An 18,894-nucleotide genomic window follows, 5' to 3' on the forward strand; every position below is an offset into this window, starting at 1 on the left:
TACGGTACGATGGGGTAATATAACTAAACTTTGAATGAACATCAAAGCATTACCATTTAACGATGACACAGTTTGAAAGCATAAGAGTAGATCATAATCTAAATTTACATAACTCTAAATTCCAATCAGATTTATATTTACACAAATAATTTTCAAATGGAGATTTGTCTGCAACATTTCATTAAAACGTTTCATGTGATTTTTCATAGTGAATCATAGTGAATTTCAAGGTTGTGTGAGTGAAAATAGTCGATTTTTTGTAAATGCTAAATTATTGTAATAAATCTAATTAGCGAACGATCGTTGTGCTTTGTCAGCGTTATTATGATCTGCTTCAGCAAGCAGGGTTGGCTATTTTCTCACGTCTTCGTCAGCTCTAAACGAATTTGAATGAACTGCCAACCAAACGTACTGATACAATTTCAAGGAAGAAAATTGAGGGAGAATTGAGCCAAGAAATCTTACTGATCTTTTATTGAAAACGACTCGATGGATTGAGGTGATGTCTGTCTTTGCGACTGACTACGCGTATCTATGGTTGCTACTCCGTGATTGACCTACTCCGTGAAATTAATGAATCAACTAAACGACTGAGTGGGATTGGTCAACCATTCTTAGTGTGCAAGTTCCAGTATCTTAAGAACTCAAATGATCAATAACAGCGTCTGCCAAGTCCTTATACCGTTTTGGCTCAAATTCCAAACATGACTCATATTCCGAACACTGGCGTTTTTAATCGGTTTTCCGTACTGAGGATGACGATTACAAACGAATTGAAGATCCTATGGAGACAATTTCACGTATAAGCCTAAAATGGGCATCTAAAAGCGAGTGTTCGGAATATGAGTCATGTTCGGAATTTGAGTCAAGTCGGAAATTTAGGAGCAATATGAAAAAGTGGTTTTTGCTGTTTGAAGACCAAGCATCGCCTCAAAAACCGCTGTGCCGCCAGTTTTTGTTTTCTATACAGTGATTTTAACACTAACAAACACTTATAAATTACCTTCGTTGTCCTGCGACGAGAAAAACTGACACCATGCATGCCCGATGTCATCTGCACACTGTCTTGAGGTGATAACCACATGAAATACATTTCCATGCCATGGCAAGCCCAAAAATCCTTCAAATATAAACAGCGAAAATATTTAATATATTTTCAAGGTTGAATGCAGAAAGAATGTATATTCATGAATTTCGAAAAGTAGGAAAATAAAATAAAACTAAGAGAGCCTGGCCCATCTTGCCCGAATAACGATCTTGCCTCGTCCTCCCCTAAAGCAATATCCCAAAAGGGGTACACGAATGTAGGTGCGATGCGTTTCTGCTGTCTAGTCGATTCACTGTGATGTTGTTGTTAATTTCTATGATGGGCTCCTCCATTCTTGATGTTATTCTTCGCCTTAAGGTGAGGTCCAAGCCTGAGCATATCCCTACAAAGTGCGTAGGATTTGAAAATGGGAAGAAAAAAACCGAATGATTGAGTAGAAGCTGGATGCAGGAACAGGTTTTTCCGTTTAGGCTCTAATTGGATTTTTTTAAGATACATGAGTCGTTTTGAGCTGGCGACGGGATGCACATCGAGACATGGAGAGTCATTTCCAGCTTCAATGTGAGATACGAAAAACCTATTTAAGCTTGGAAAGGAATAAGATAACGATAATTTATTGAATAGGGATATAAAAAGGACGGGTTTGGTAAACCACAAAAGCGTCGCATTATATGCACTAGATATTCAAAAACATCAATTTACTTCTACGGGGGAATCTCAGCTTATTCTTTTTCCTTTTTCTGATCTCTAACTGGAAAAGATATATTTTTGCCGAGATTTCATTGAACATTGACAAGAGACAAATGAAATTTTTGTTACAATAATTTAATAAACATCATTCAAATGTGGTGACAGTGCTAGGTTCTACCTAACCTAAAAACTTATGATAGGCTTTTTTCATATAGATCATTGAGAAGCTCAATTTGATAATTTTCATACTCTAAAAGTTTCATTGAAAATTTGGAAACGAATTGGTCATTGCTTAATTGTCCTTGAAGCTAAGTAAAGTTCCTGAAATTTGTACTCGAACGTTGTGTAGTAAATCCTTGCAGTCCGCTATAAGGTAAGTAATGGAGTACATGGCCCGCAGGCAGGAGGAAGATTTCGGACTTCGAACAAGAAACTTTCACCGTTGCCCTTAGGCTAGAAGAGTGAGTCCCGAGGCCTAATAAAATAAGGGACGAATTAACAGCCGTACTGTTACATGCGTGCGACGTGCCAATGCCCAGAAAACCAACCTGCGAACGTCGCAAGTCTTCGAACAACTTGTCTTAGAGCCAGGAGAAGAATGCAGAAGTCTCGCGCAGCCAAGGCTTGGGTTGAGTCCACAGAGGTTACAAAGTCCAGAGCTGCGAAATAAACCTTCAACAAGTTCATTAAAATAGTAAAAGAGCATGTTTTGGCGGGGAAGGGTCATTTGGCGGAAACCCATTCGGCCGAAAGCCATTTGGCCGAAGTTAGTGGGGGCCAGGACAATGAAGAAGGTATTGATGAGGAGATTATTGAGGAGGACACTATTAAAATCTTAGTAAACTTCGCTTCCACAGATAATAATACCATAACATTATTGGATCATGGTTGAAACCTGAAGCTAGTCAAATGAAGAGAAGCTCAAGCCGCGATATCCTACAAAGCCTGTCAACGGAACTTGACTCTGGAAAAGCACAATCGAGAGCGGACTCTGCTGGTGCCGTTGAAAGTGAGACATTATCTGCCACAGCCATAGCCGTAGCGTGGATTCCCAGCATCCTTGGCGAATCTTAGTTACTTGCATGCTCTGAGCAAAAAGCGTGATAAGAGCAGAAAGAATTGAAAACATATTTTTTCCGTGATGGACTTGATGAATTTTTGATTTATGAATTACTCAAGCCTATATAAACTACATATATTACAATAGATATAAAGTAAGGTTTACTTAAAGTTCAGAACGTTTCTAGAACTCCAACTGCCAGTCGGTGGCTGGAATTCTATCGGACCTAGTCGCATCAAGAAGAACCCTACTTTGAAGTGAATTGAATGACTTTCGGAATCGTCATTAGACCTATTGATGAAAAAATCCCACTGTAGAGTGCCTTGGTCGGTGGTTTGAAAGAACTATTGGACTTTCAATAAAATTCAAGTTTGGAGTGGATTGGTAGAAAGTAGGAATAGCATTGGACCAAGTCGTATCAAGAAAAAATCAACTCCGGACCTTTTCGGATCAAAATATAAATTTCTGGAGTGGGAATGTCAACAGTGGCCTTGATTGATTTTGTTGGACCAATAAATTTTAACTCTGAATTAGATCAGTTGCCATCATTACTGAAATCCCTCGATGCCGGTTCTCGTGTTCAGCATGCCGGACAAGAAATGTCTTCGCTAATAGGCGTTTACATTATGCTAATACCGCGCTAGTATTGTCGGATAGTATTGTAGGACAGTGCATTGTCCGCTAGAACTAGCGAATATGTAAACGGGCCATTATGAACAAGCCTCCCGGAAGAGCACACCACTCAATACGAAAGCAACGCACAACGCCATTTTTATTATTCCACACATGCTGAGCAAGTTTAAATAATAAAAACGGCAGTTGTGCGTTGTCTCCATATTGAGTGTGCCCCGCGAGTAGATTTTAATAAGGATTCCAGTAGGTTTGTCCCTAACTCTATACTAGTTTATATAGAAAACATCTAATTTCAGTTATCACGGGCCGTCCAGAAACCACGTGGTCATATAGGGGGGGAGGAGGGGGGTTGGAAAATGACCACGATAAGCCACATGGGGAGGGGTGTTGCTCTCAAACCACGTGGTTTTTTTTAACACGAAAATTTTTGGTAAATAACAATAGCGGTGTAAAAATACAAATCATCAAAATTTAATGATTTAATCATTAAACGCAAAGCGCATCTTAGGGCCGATGCCCACGTAGCGTCTTTTTCAACTCAGTGTTAAAATGAATTTAGCATTAAGCATCGAGAAAACCCGGTAACGCAGCGTCGGTCGCAACGCCGATGCATATCTGAGTTATTTGGCCAACTTAGCTTTAGATCCTATTTCCATAAAAAAAAATAAAAAGCAGGTTGCGTTTCAGTCTCAATTTTCACCAAAAAAATTGGGAAAGAAAAATGAAAAATATTTTTTTAAATTCCGGCGCAGATGGTTTTTGGCATCACGCCGCCGACACTTTTGCATCAGCGGACTACAGCTACAATTTTGAAAACTGTTCATGTTTTTACAATAATTCAAGAAAAATCTTCAAAAGAATGTCTTGTGGATATTCAGGAAAAATCCAGTAAAAAATTTCCTGTAAAAACTTCGACCTTCATACAATCCTGATAAAGTGCTAGCATTCAGAATGTTTTTGAACAATTCTCTCTGGAAAATTTTGCTACAAATTGGTCATGAAAAAAAACAAAATATCGGCAGTGTAAATGCCGAAAAAATTCCATGTGAATTCTGTCTGAAAATTCAAAACAGTCTCGTGGGAAATACATATAATTTTTGGTGGAAAAAAATGTTCATATTTTCATATTTTTTTACATTCTAATGAATTTCTTCGACAAGTTCTTCCGAATCTTCACCAGAAATTCTATTTCATTTCCAAAATAAGTTTTTCGAGCATTTTAGGGAGTGCATTTCAAAATGTTTAGCCTCCAGTTATCCTTACGAGCAAAGGCATAGGATTGCCAATCCGGAGATGACGAGTTCGATTCTCGTTCCTGTCTAGGATGTTTTCGGGTGTCAAACATTGTCGACACCCTAGGTATGTATAATGTATCCTTCGTACTTGCTCTACAAGATACATACTGGTATAATTGCTGGCATTTAATACTTTCAATTTATACCTTACGAAATGCGAATAGAATCAACTAAGTTTTCACACAGGCCAACTTCCAGTTGCAATATGGACCCATAGAAGAAGAAGAAGACTTCTATATTTTTCAAGATAAAATCTTCTGAATTTTCATGAGAAATTAAATAGCCAATGCCACATGAAACACTTTGATATTACCGTTGATTTTTGTTTTTGGATTTTGTTTTCAAATTTGGAATTTTGAAATGAAATTTTTTACGCTCTTTGTGAGTTCTATCACATTTATTAAATTTTACAAATATTTTTTTATTCGAGGCATTATTTAGAATTTCCACGGAAGAGTCTATGGATTATCTTCAAAAATACTTTGGATTTTCAAAGAATAAATCTTTAGAATTCTCAAGGTTCGTGTTTTTTTAATTTGCACCATAAATTCTTCCAAAATTTCATGGGAAATTCATTCTTCTTCGGAAAGTCATTTTGATTTCTTTGTAGGTTCAGCTAAACATTGCTTTAAATCTTTACCATGCAAAGAAGCACAAGAAATGATTTAAAAATTTTAAGGAATTTTCACATCAGAAAATCTTTAAAATTTTGATTTAATTTTCTAAGGAATTCCTATTGGAATTGCTTCTAAAGTACAACCTTCACAAGTACTACAAAAGTGCAATTTTTTTCGTTATTTCCACTTGTAAAAACATCGAAATATCCTCGGGAAATTCATTATTGGTGTTTTAGATGAACTTTTTTTCATTTTTTTTTTTGAAAAACGAAAAAAATTTCCATTGGAAATTTAGAAGAATTTCCTTTGAAGATTCATTAAATTTGCCCAGGATTTTGAAAAAAATCTTTAGAGATTCTGTAAAAAAAAGTAAGCTGGATTTTTTTTTCTAATTTATGCCGGAAGTTCTTCGGAATTTGATGTTTATTGGAATTTTCATGCATTTAGGATCCTTCTACGGATTCTTCTAGTTCTTCAAAATTTCTACCGAACCTTTTTTAGGAACTTTTCCACAGAATTTCGAAAAAAAATCGTTGAAATACTGAAGATTTTTCCGTGGAGACTCCGAAGAATTTCTTCTAACTATTCTGAAGGGTTTTCCTTGCAACTCCAGAATAATTATTCTTGAAAATTAGGAAGATCTTGGAATTTAAAATTCATCCAAGCAATACATGTAGGCAATTATTTAGGATTAAGAAGCCTAGTTCTTATGATATTGAATAATTAGGCTAATTGATCGAAAAATTTAATAATGCACCTATTTAGAACATTTAGGTTATTTTATTATTATTTATTATTTATTCAGACTAAGGCCGAAGTGGCCTGTGCAGTATGTAAGAGTCTTCTCCATTCGGCTCGGTCCATGGCAACACGTCGCCAGCCACGCAGTCTACGGAGGGTCCGCAAGTCATCTTCCACCTGATCGATCCACCTTGCCCGCTGCGCACCTCGCCTTCTTGTGCCCGTCGGATCGTTGTCGAGAACCATTTTCACCGGGTTATTGTCCGACATTCTGGCTACGTGCCCGGCCCACCGCAGTCGTCCGATTTTCGCGGTGTGAACGATGGATGGTTCTCCCAACAGCTGATGCAACTCGTGGTTCATTCGCCTCCTCCATGTACCGTCCGCCATCTGCACCCCACCATAGATGGTACGCAGCACTTTCCTTTCGAAAACTCCGAGTGCGCGTTGGTCCTCCACGAGCATCGTCCAGGTCTCGTGTCCGTAGAGGACTACCGGTCTAATGAGCGTTTTGTAGATGGTCAGTTTGGTACGGCGGCGAACTCTATTCGATCGAAGCGTCTTGCGGAGTCCAAAGTATGCACGATTTCCAGCCACAATGCGTCTCCGAATTTCTGCTGGTATCATTTTCGGCAGTCACCAGTGAGCCCAAGTACACAAATTCTTCTACCACCTCGATTTCATCACCACCGATGCCAACTCGCGGTGGGTGGCTCACATTGTCTTCTCTTGAACCTCTTCCTATCATGTACTTCGTCTTCGACGTGTTGATGACTAGTCCAATCCGCTTGGCTTCCCTCTTCAGTCTGATGTAGGCTTCCTCCATCTTCTCAAAGTTACGTGCCATAATATCTATGTCGTCGGCGAAGCCAAATAGCTGGACGGACTTATTGAAAATTGTGCCACTCGTGTTAATCCCTGCTCTTCGTATTACCCTTCCAAAGCGATGTTGAATAGCAGACACGAAAGACCATCACCTTGCCGTAACCCTCTGCGGGTTTCGAAGGGACTCGAGAATGCCCCTGAAACTCGAACTACGCACATCACCCGATCCATCGTCGCTTTGATCAACCGTGTCAGTTTATCCGGAAATCCGTTTTCGTGCATTAGCTGCCATAGCTGGTCCCGATCGATTGTATCATATGCGGCTTTGAAGTCGATGAATAGATGATGTGTGGGCACGTTGTATTCGCGGCACTTCTGCAGTACTTGGCGAATGGCGAACACCTGGTCCGTGGTGGAGCGTTCGCCCATAAAACCCGCCTGGTACTGCCCCACGAACTCCCTTGCAATTGGTGCTAGTCGACGGCATAAAATTTGGGAGAGTACCTTGTAGGCGGCGTTCAGCAATGTGATTGCGCGGTAGTTGCTACAATCCAGCTTATCGCCCTTTTTGTAGATGGGACACACGACACCTTCCATCCACTCCTGCGGCAAAACTTCCTCCTCCCAAATCTTGGTAATGACCGAGTGCAGCGCTCTAGCCAGTGCCTCACCACCGTGTTTAAATAGCTCTCCTGGTAGTTGGTCAACCCCAGGGGCTTTGTTGTTCTTCAGCCGACCAATCTCCTCCTGGATTTCCTGGAGATCTTTAGCCGGTAGAATTATGTCTTGCGCGCGTTCCCCCAGGTCCATCACCCTACCGCCATCTTCGTCTGCCACATCGCCATTCAGGTGCTCTCCGTAGTGCTGCTGCCACCTTTTGGATCACCTCACGCTCGTTCGTAAGAAGGTTCCCGTTTATGTCCTTACACATATCGGGCTGTGGCACGTGGCCCTTACGTGAACGGTTCAACTTCTCATAGAACTTTCGTGTGTTATTAGTGCGGTACAGTTGCTCCGTCTCTTCACGGTCTCGATCTTCCTGCTGACGCTTTTTCCTCCGGAAAATCGAGTTTTGTCTGTTCCGCGCCTGTTTATATCGTGCCTCATTCGCTCTCGTGCGGTGTTGCAGCAATCTCGCCCATGCTGCATTCTTCTCTTCTACTAACTGCTCACATTCGCCGTCATACCAGTCGTTTCTCCGATCCGGGGGCACCGTGCCAAGTGCAGCGGTTGCGGTGCTACCAATGGCGGATCGAATATCTCTCCAGCCATCTTCAAGAGACGCTGCGCCTAGCTGCTCTTCCGTTGGGATTTCCACTTCCAGCTGCTGCGCGTATTCTTGGGCTAGTCTACCGTCTTGTAGCCGCCCAATATTGAGCGGCGTCCGACTTCGACGCGTGTTGTACACCGTCGAGAGTTTTGAGCGCAGGCAAACTGCAACGAGGTAGTGGTCGGATTCAATATTCGCACTGCGGTAAGTGCGGACGTTCGTGATGTCGGAGAAGAATTTACCGTCGATTAGAACGTGGTCGATTTGGTTTTCCGTTTCTTGGTTAGGTGATCTCCATGTGGCCTTGTGGATATTTTTGCGGGGAAAGAAGGTGCTTCGGACTACCATTCCGCGGGAGGCTGCGAAGTTTATGCATCGTTGGCCGTTTTCATTCGATACGGTGTGCAGACTATCCGGTCCGATGACCGGTCTGTACATTTCCTCCTTCCTACTTGCGCGTTCATGTCACCGATGACGATTTTGACGTCCCGCAGTGGGCATCCATCGTATGTCTGCTCCAGCTGTGCGTAGAACGCTTCTTTCTCGTCGTCGGGTCTCCCTTCGTGTGGGCAGTGCACGTTGATGATGCTATAGTTGAAGAAACGGCCTTTAATCCTCAGCTTGCAAATCCTTGCGTTGATTGGCTGCCACCCAATCACGCGTTGGCGCATCTTTCCCAGCACTATGAAGCCGGTTCCCAGCTCGTTGGTGGTGCCACAGCTTTGGTAGAAGGTAGCCGCCCGATGCCCGCTTTTCCACACTTTCTGTCCTGTCCAGCAAATCTCCTGCAGCGCCACGACGTCGAAGTTGCGGGGATGTAATTCATCGTAGATCATCCTGTCGCAACCTGCGAAACCTAGCGACTTGCAGTTCCATGTTCCAAGCTTCCAATCGTTATCCTTTATTCGTCGCCTAGGTCTTTGCTGATTATATCGAGTCGCATTATCTCTTATATTGTTCGTAATTATTGGTTTTCCAGGCGGCTTATTGGGCCTGCGCAAACCTCCTGTCTCGCCGGAGGGCCGTCGTGTCAGGGCTGTTTAGCGTCCCACCTAACACCAGGACTTGGGCTTGTGCGCTTAGAGCGGCACACGGTCGCTTTGGCGGAGCCTACTTGCGGATACATGCAGCTTTTTATAGAGGTTTAACAGGGCCCACTGTCAAACCCCACCACATCCTAGGCAGGCGCCACAACTCGCAGATGGCCTGGGGAGGGATCGTCAAGCCCTTGGACAAAGTCCCTGCTGCCCCATTTAGGTGCATTTTTAAATTTTTCGATCAATAATGCACAAAATTCTAGTAGTGCGTATGAAAAAGGTTATGACATAGAGAAGTTTGCATTTAAAAAATCAACATGAAATTCTAAATAAAATGCTTTTTAAATTCATAAAAGGGTCTTAGAACTTAGAAGAGTCCGGCGATATGAAAAAAAGTGGCAGTGTTCCAGAAAAAAACACTCCAATTCCTAAAACAATCTAGGGTAATAAATAGTGTTATAATAACGATTGAAATTGAATTCCAAAACAAATCTCAACCCTTTCAGGACGGATGGGTCATATATGCCCAGCGTTTTAGATTGGCTATTAAATCACAAAAGAGAGCTAGACCACCATTTTCTTCAGTAAAATTGTTCATCTAGATATTGGTTTTACAGAAAAAAAATATGGGAGCTCAAATTTGACTGACCCTGAAAACTCAGTTATCCGAGATTTCGATTCTAAGAGCATGCAAATGAAGTTGAAATGTTTGAATCATTCTGAACACTCAGATAAGATGGGTCATCCTGAACGTTAAGCCAGTGATTGCTCTCAAGTTCAGCCCACGACTTCTCGGGTGATCAATCATGACATTTGTAATGTCCTCATCATCGGTATGTACCCAATCCGATGAAATAAGCATATGATCCTAATTTCCATTAACATGAGATCTAAGAGACAAGGTACCCAAAATTATCTTGAGTCAACATCAAGCTGCACAATGACTATGCCTTTTGTAGGGCCTTAGAAGCACTGGGTTCACTGACTTGAATGATTAAGTAGTTCAAACATTCCGACTTCCAGGACGTTTTTTAAAACCTAAAAGTTTTGTATAACCTAAGTCGAGTCAAGTACGAAACACTGAAAACGACCTTACTGTTGAGGTCGAAATACGTATCTGTCAAGGTACAATCAAGTGGTGGAATTAAATGGGAAGGTACAAACTCGTCGTATGACAAGTGAAGACATTCCACGCAAAAGCTCAACATAATTTTTTAACTAAAAGTCTGTAGTAGCTTGTACAAATAACAATTGCCATATCAACCCATTGGACCTAATGGGATATTATATCATACATCATTTATAATTTGGTTAATTAGATAAATCGAATGATCCGAACTCCAAAATGATAATTGATCTATAATACATTCATTCTTCTATGAGTCCACCATTGACTGAAGCATATTCGAGATATGGAATAGAAGTTCCTTGGGAAATTATTCGAAAGACATCAGAGTGAACGAGAAAATATGTTTAGTATGGCATCATTGGATTCCACGAGTCAATATCAAAATAAAATTTCAATGAAGAATTAGAAATTTTGAGAGATGAGCCAGCTCTAGATTATTTATTAGAGAAAAAATAGAATCTTCGAAATAATGAAAATTTATAATTTCCATGCTGGGTTTTAGTTTGATTTTGAATCAGTTGAAATTGTTCATCTTCAAAATTGATCGGATTAACCATATGTTTTAGTTACACATTTTTTTTAAATTTTTGTGCTTGAAACAGAAAACACGTGGTCAAAGGGGGGGGGGGTCTGCCAAATGACCACGATAGACAACATGGGGGGGGGGGGGGGTTGAAAATCTTCAAAAATATGACCACGTGGTTTCTGGATGGCCCCTCACTGCTCATCGAATATTCAACGGTTTTGTTTTGTTTTTTCACCATTGAACTCATACAAGTTTCTGCTCTACAGAAATACAGAGATCGTTATAGTTCGTTTTCAAACCTCAAATAGTTTGTCTGCATAGAATGAGAGAATCTATCACAAAATCACGCGTTTTTTACAGTCTACTCTGTGCTTCGCCTTTGGCGTATTGAAGTCCTCATCTAGGACTCCTATCCAGAAGCTTGTTCCATGCTTCTTTCTGCATATCCTGTTCCTTGAATTTTACACTTCCTTTTCTGTCAGATAAATGACGAAAAAGACAGTGAAGGCGATATACAAATCTCCCAAATTGAGGGGGATCCGACGTTGGCCTTCCGGAAATTAGTTAAACGGTTGATTACGGTTGATCCAGGGCAGCAGGGACTATGTCCAAGGGCTTGACGATCCCTCCCCAGGCCATCTGCGAGTTGTGGGGCTTGCCTAGGATGTGGTGGGGTTTGACAGTGGGCCCTGTTAAACCTCTATAAAAAGCTGCATGTATCCGCAAGTAGGCCCCACCAAAGCGACCGTGTGCCGCTCAAAGCGCACAAGCCCAAGTCCTGGTGTTAGGTGGGACGCTAAACAGCCCTGACACGACGGCCCTCCGACGAGACAGGAGGTTTGCGCAGGCCCAATAAGCCGCCTGTAAAACCAAAAATTACGAACAATATAGGAGATAATGCGACTCGATATAATCGGCAAAGACCTAGGCGACGAATAAAGGATCACGATTGGAAGCTTGGAACATGGAACTGCAAGTCGCTAGGTTTCGCAGGTTGCGACAGGATGATCTACGATGAATTACATCCCCGCAACTTCGACGTCGTGGCGCTGCAGGAGATTTGCTGGACAGGACAGAAAGTGTGGAAAAGCGGGCATCGAGCGGCTACCTTCTACCAAAGCTGTGGCACCACCAACGAGCTGGGAACCGGCTTCATAGTGCTGGGTAAGATGCGCCAACGCGTGATTGGGTGGCAGCCAATCAACGCAAGGATGTGCAAGCTGAGGATTAAAGGCCGTTTCTTCAACTATAGCATCATCAACGTGCACTGCCCACACGAAGGGAGACCCGACGACGAGAAAGAAGCGTTCTACGCACAGCTGGAGCAGACATACGATGGATGCCCACTGCGGGACGTTAAAATCGTCATCGGTGACATGAACGCACAGGTAGGAAGGAGGAAATGTATAGACCGGTCATCGGACCGGATAGTCTGCACACCGTATCGAATGACAACGGCCAACGATGCATAAACTTCGCAGCCTCCCGCGGAATGGTAGTCCGAAGCACCTTCTTTCCCCGCAAAAATATCCACAAGGCCACATGGAAATCACCTAACCAAGAAACGGAAAACCAAATCGACCACGTTCTAATCGACGGTAAATTCTTCTCCGACATCACGAACGTCCGCACTTACCGCAGTGCGAATATTGAATCCGACCACTACCTCGTTGCAGTATGCCTGCGCTCAAAACTCTCGACGGTGTACAACACGCGTCGAAGTCGGACGCCGCGGCTTAATATCGGGCGGCTACGAGACGGTAGACTAGCCCAAGAATACGCGCAGCAGCTGGAAGTGGCACTCCCAACGGAAGAGCAGCTAGGCGCAGCGTCTCTTGAAGATGGCTGGAGAGATATTCAATCCGCCATTGGTAGCACCGCAACCGCTGCACTTGGCACGGTGCCCCCGGATCAGAGAAACGACTGGTATGACGGCGAATGTGAGCAGTTAGTGGAAGAGAAGAATGCAGCATGGGCGAGATTGCTGCAACACCGCACGAGGGCGAACGAGGCACGATATAAACAGGCGCGGAACAGACAAAACTCGATTTTCCGGAGGAAAAAGCGCCAGCAGGAAGATCGAGACCGTGAAGAAACGGAGCAACTGTACCGCGCTAATAACACACGAAAGTTCTATGAGAAGTTGAACCGTTCACGTAAGGGTCACGTGCCACAGCCTGATATGTGTAAGGACATAAACGGGAACCTTCTTACGAACGAGCGTGAGGTGATCCAAAGGTGGCGGCAGCACTACGAAGAACACCTGAATGGCGATGTGGCAGACGAAGATGGCGGTATGGTGATGGACCTGGGAGAACGCGCGCAGGACATAATTTTCCCGGCTCCGGATCTCCAGGAAATCCAGGAGGAGATTGGCCGGCTGAAGAACAACAAAGCCCCTGGGGTTGACCAACTACCAGGAGAGCTATTTAAACACGGTGGTGAGGCACTGGCTAGAGCGCTGCACTGGGTCATTACCAAGATTTAGGGGGAGGAAGTTTTGCCGCAGGAGTGGATGGAAGGTGTCGATAGGGCGATAAGCTGGATTGTAGCAACTATCGCGCAATCACATTGCTGAACGCCGCCTACAAGGTACTCTCCCAAATTTTATGCCGTCGACTAGCACCAACTGCAAGGGAGTTCGTGGGGCAGTACCAGGCGGGTTTTATGGGCGAACGCTCCACCACGGACCAGGTGTTCGCCATTCGCCAAGTACTGCAGAAATGCCGCGAATACAACGTGCCCACACATCATCTATTCATCGACTTCAAAGCCGCATATGATACAATCGATCGGGACCAGCTATGGCAGCTAATGCACGAACACGGTTTTTCGGATAAACTGATACGGTTGATCAAGGCGACGATGGATCGGGTTAGGTGCGGAGTTCGAGTGTCATGGTCAGTCGCGTGTCCCTTCGAAACCCTCAGATGGTTACGGCAAGGTGATGGTCTTTCGTGTTTGCTATTCAACATCGCTTTGGAAGGGTAATACGAAGAGCAGGGATTAACACGAGTGGTACAATTTTCAATAAGTCCGTCCAGCTATTTGGTTTCGCCGACGACATAGATATTATGGCACGTAACTTTGAGAAGATGGAGGAAGCCTACATCAGACTGAAGAGGGAAGCTAAGCGGATCGGACTAGTCATCAACACGTCGAAGACGAAGTACATGATAGGAAGAGGTTCAAGAGAAGACAATGTGAGCCACCCACCGCGAGTTTGCATCGGTGGTGACGAAATCGAGGTGGTAGAAGAATTTGTGTACTTGGGCTCACTGGTGACTGCCGAAAATGATACCAGCAGAGAAATTCGGATACGCATAATTGCTGGACATCGTAGGTTCTTTTATATCCGCAAGACGCTGCGATCGAATAGAGTTCGCCGCCGTACCAAACTGACAATCTACAAAACGCTCATTAGACCGGTAGTCCTCTACGGACACGAGACCTGGACGATGCTCGTGGAGGACCAACGGGCACTTGGAGTTTTCGAAAGGAAAGTGCTGCGTACCATCTATGGTGGGGTGCAGATGGCGGACGGTACGTGGAGGAGGCGAATGAACCACGAATTGCATCAGCTGTTGGGAGAACCATCCATCGTTCACACCGCGAAAATCGGACGACTGCGATGGGCCGGGCACGTAGCCAGAATGTCGGACAATAACCCGGTGAAAATGGTTCTCGACAACGATCCGACGGGCACAAGAAGGCGAGGTGCGCAGCGGGCAAGGTGGATCGATCAGGTGGAAGATGACTTGCGGACCCTCCGTAGACTGCGTGGTTGGCGACGTGTAGCCATGGACCGAGCCGAATGGAGGAGACTCTTAAATACCGCACCGGCCACTTCGGCCTTAGTCTGAATAAATAATAAATAATTGATTACGGATATAGTCCCCTATGGGAATCATCTAAAAGCTTGGATCTGAATCACTTTTAACCAATGAATTTGAGAATAATTTGTCATCATTTCCCATAGCAAAATTCTGGATTTTGGCGCCCCTCTGATGAACAGATGATGAGTCTGCAAGTTGTACTCCTGGAATTTATCAAGGGTCAACCGTACTATAAACATCTGATCTTTCATTGATCGGCACTCGCGAATTTTGTACGCAGAGTTCAGAGAGATGATCATGCTGTAATTGGAACATGCTACACTCACTCCGAAGCATGTACAGTGAGAATAGCTTTCTAGTCCCGAGAAAACTATTCAATTGATGAGCTGTGCATTATTTGTTGTTTCTCGGCCAATCACGGGGCAAAGCTAAGCTAAGCTAAGTTCAAACTTCCTAGATCCGAGTTTCTATTGGTTGTCATTTATTTGTTTCCGGGTATGTTGCCGTTGAAGCCATCCGTTTGATTTACTTTTTCTTGGTAACTATAGCATCTTCGGTAGACTACCTTACCAGGGTTGCGCTACCTACGTTAAAGGGGCTGCCTTCTCGATGCTGACTCTATGTAGCACTGGGTGTACAGTTTTGCTTAGAGTCCCTCGATGGCACTCAGACAAAACCCCTCTGTCCAGTCGGCATACGACCATAGTTTCCACCGGGGCTGGTTACCTGATCTTCCTAAAAATTGCTTGCACTCCGGCGAGCACCATGTGGAGGTAGGGATAGGAGTAGTGGGGCGGACCGCGAAATGGGGTCAATTTGATTCCATCAGGTAGGCGAAGTGCCAATAATGGTGCCAACCCATTACCGCGTTTTTCACCTGTTTACGAATGTGATACATATTGGAGTGTGTGCAAAGCCTTAAAAAAATCTCACAAACTGATAATACAGTTCAAAATTTCCTTCCGAACTTTGACTGTCGTCCTGATAAAATCATCATTCTATATAGTTGTAATTTCATCGCTTTAAAACGTTGATATAAGAGGAATATTATGATACGTTTCACTATCAAAGTTTAAGCAAAACACTGAATTCATTGTATTTCAGGTCTTAGATCTAGCACAGAAATACTTGTCCCGATTATTAATATGTAATGGATACAAATGATGTCTGAAGTACTTCATTTTGAACTATAAAATAGATTAAATGATTTTACATTTGTTAAATGATGACTCAAACAAACATAAAAATCTTTGTTACCGGCCTTTCCAAATGGTTTTCAAGAAAATTCATAACCTTAGCAAAGCAGGGAGTGACACACATGTGTGATCTTCCCTTCTTTAGTAATCCAATCTTATTTAGAAGGAAAAGTAGACGATATAGGTGAAAGAGTCAAATAATGAAATAGTTCCACGCTTAATGGTTGCATATTTTTCACACTCTCAAGACCTCTTCGAAATGTACTCGCAGAAGGAGCAACATGCGAACAGTCAAACTCGGCATGCGTGGGATTTTCTACTCATAAGGAGAGTGTGTATTTTCTGAATAGGTAAAGATATCATACTGCAAACAATATGAAATCAAATATTTCAAAGTCGTTCTTTACACAATTTGTGTTTTTGTCGGTTATAATTTTCGTTCCAATAGAACGATGAAGACATACCATGAAGTCCTAAAAAATCAGAGTAAGTATTTGAAGAGCTGAGATTGTTCATAGCACTAATGAAATCTAAACTTCCTCATAAAAAAAAACGTACAAAATTCCAAAAAAGGTTTGACATTTTGGATGATTGCACAATATTTACGAACATGTGTTTTCATGACACATATCATCATTATTAAAAACATAAATCAAGAATTTTCAAGTAAAAATAACAGTTGTGTGAGTGCCATTGATATGGTCTCTGTTGCACCAAGAAATTTTCATAAGCTCAGCTTAAGTTGGTGGTATAGTAAAGCCTCAAAGAAAAATAGTGGTTTAGTTAACCGATTAGCCATGTATATTTTAATATACCCTATTAATCGGGACCGAACTACCGAAATTCGTATCTCCATCTTATGCGATGGGTAGGTTACCACCAGCCGCAAGCGGACTCGAAGCGAACGGAAAAATGCATAAATTGTGCGCCGGTCGACATGATCATCGCAAAACCGTGGTGCTGTGCCGAGTTGCGTCTCGGTGCCTTTCAAGGGCGAGGCGGGTGCCAACCGTAAATGTGCGTTCGGGAAATGGCAACGCGGACTCAGTGGGGTGCGGTTAAAAAGGAACATAACAGCCGCGCATATATACTTAGGTTAGGTGCCTACTCGAAATAGAAGATCGCGGAGGCGAAAATTTTCGAATGCATCGTTGCGTGAGCTAGGTGGGTTGGAAATGACTGCATCGCAACAAAGCTATACACAACAGCCAGCGGCGTGCGATCTGCGCGGCGAGAGACGACGGCGGAAGACGCGCTCCGCCAGAGCTCTGTTCATGATTATATTTTGCGGAAGTCGCGGCTGGAAACGAACGAAACGAGATGGCAATCAACGAACGGTTTGTTATATTTCGGTACATTTTCAAAAAGCCCTCGTAGCGGGCGGAAATTTGTGACAGTGCGGATGGGTTTTGCTGTCGGTTGAGTAAACTGCTCATTGGATGGGTCTGAAAATTCGTTCGGTTGGAAAGTACGCGCACATTGCAATAATAAAAGTACTATTAGGGAGAGAACGTGGGACGAGCACGGTTGACTGAAAATGATGGCACTTGAGACTAAATATAGAAATAGATGTTGGATGCGTTGTGCGTAAAATATTGCATTAGTGGGAAAAACATGGATTTTTATCCTCAAATTGGGGAATGGAAATTATTCAACTCTGTTGCAAACCAGACATACTGGGCTTGGGATATAACTACTAAGAGGATTCGGATTGCAGTCTTGAAATTGCTATTTGAATTACTTCTACCATTACCATACGAACCTTAGACAGGATTTTAGTTAACATAGTAATGCATTTTCTGACCAAGTTAATAACATGATAAAAAAATGGCTTTTTAAGCGAGAATTTTGAGAATTTTTCCGAAATAACTCATTTTTGAATTCTCCATGGAGTTACTAAAAAAATTAGAAACAGTTCCTTACAGAAATTACAAAGAAATTCCTAGAAGAAATTTCGGAGGAACTAGTAACGTAATATCCAAATGATTTCCCAAAAGGAATTCCAAATTCCAAATTCCAATCCCATTACTTGAGAAAATTTTAAAAGGAATTTTTAAACGAACTGTTCCGTTTTCCATCTCACTGAACATATATTCATCTCATCGCAAAACAAAGATATACAGCACCAATCTCGTAGCTTCTTTTTGCTAACACCAGTGCTCACTGGTGAAAAAAATCACAAAAATAAGAAATAAACCAAATTTCTTTCCATTGCTTTGTTTTTGATGGGATGGAAATAGGAGCTATGTGATGAAGTGCCGAACTAGCGTTATCTAGCATATGCCCAGTTCTTATACAGGTTTTGGTAGGTTCTTATACATAATTGTTAGAAAATCTAACAATGAGCGGTTGGATGTAACACTAGGTTTGAGCCACGGACGTAAGCGTCGGCAGGCCAGTATGTAGATCACACGCCCATCAACGCTAGAATAGTTTGAAAAGCAACTGCGTATAAGATCGTTTTTGGTGAAATAATGAGTCGAAGTTTCATAAGGTACCACTTCCTATATTATTTATTTCGATTTTTATTTTCGATATATGTATATTTCGTTAGTCTAGTTCACTGAGTGAAGAGCATAAATATTTGTACCTCTCTCAGATAACAATGGAGGAATATTGACCTCGCAAAATTAGTTGTTTACAAGTCAATACCAAATTTTCAAAACGACTTATCTACTTTCGTGAACAAAGGTTTAAACGTTTATTTGACGAATCTAAAAGCACTCCCCCGCAATCCAACACCGCCAACAGGTAATTCAAGCCTTCACCTGCCCATTGATGGTGTTGGTTTGCGTTCGAGGGCAATCATATTCGTCAAATCGACGTTTAAATCTTTGTTTACGAAAGCAGATACAGTGAACTCTCCCTTACTCGATATTGAAGGGACCATCGGATTAGGGAGGTATCGAGCTAAAGAAAACATTTATATTTTTTTTCCAAAATATCAAACACAGAAATTCATAACATGTAAAAATATGGTTTAGGGTCACT

This window comes from Armigeres subalbatus, chromosome 3 (genome assembly GCF_024139115.2).
Source record: "Armigeres subalbatus isolate Guangzhou_Male chromosome 3, GZ_Asu_2, whole genome shotgun sequence".
NCBI classification, from domain to species: Eukaryota; Metazoa; Arthropoda; class Insecta; order Diptera; family Culicidae; genus Armigeres; species Armigeres subalbatus.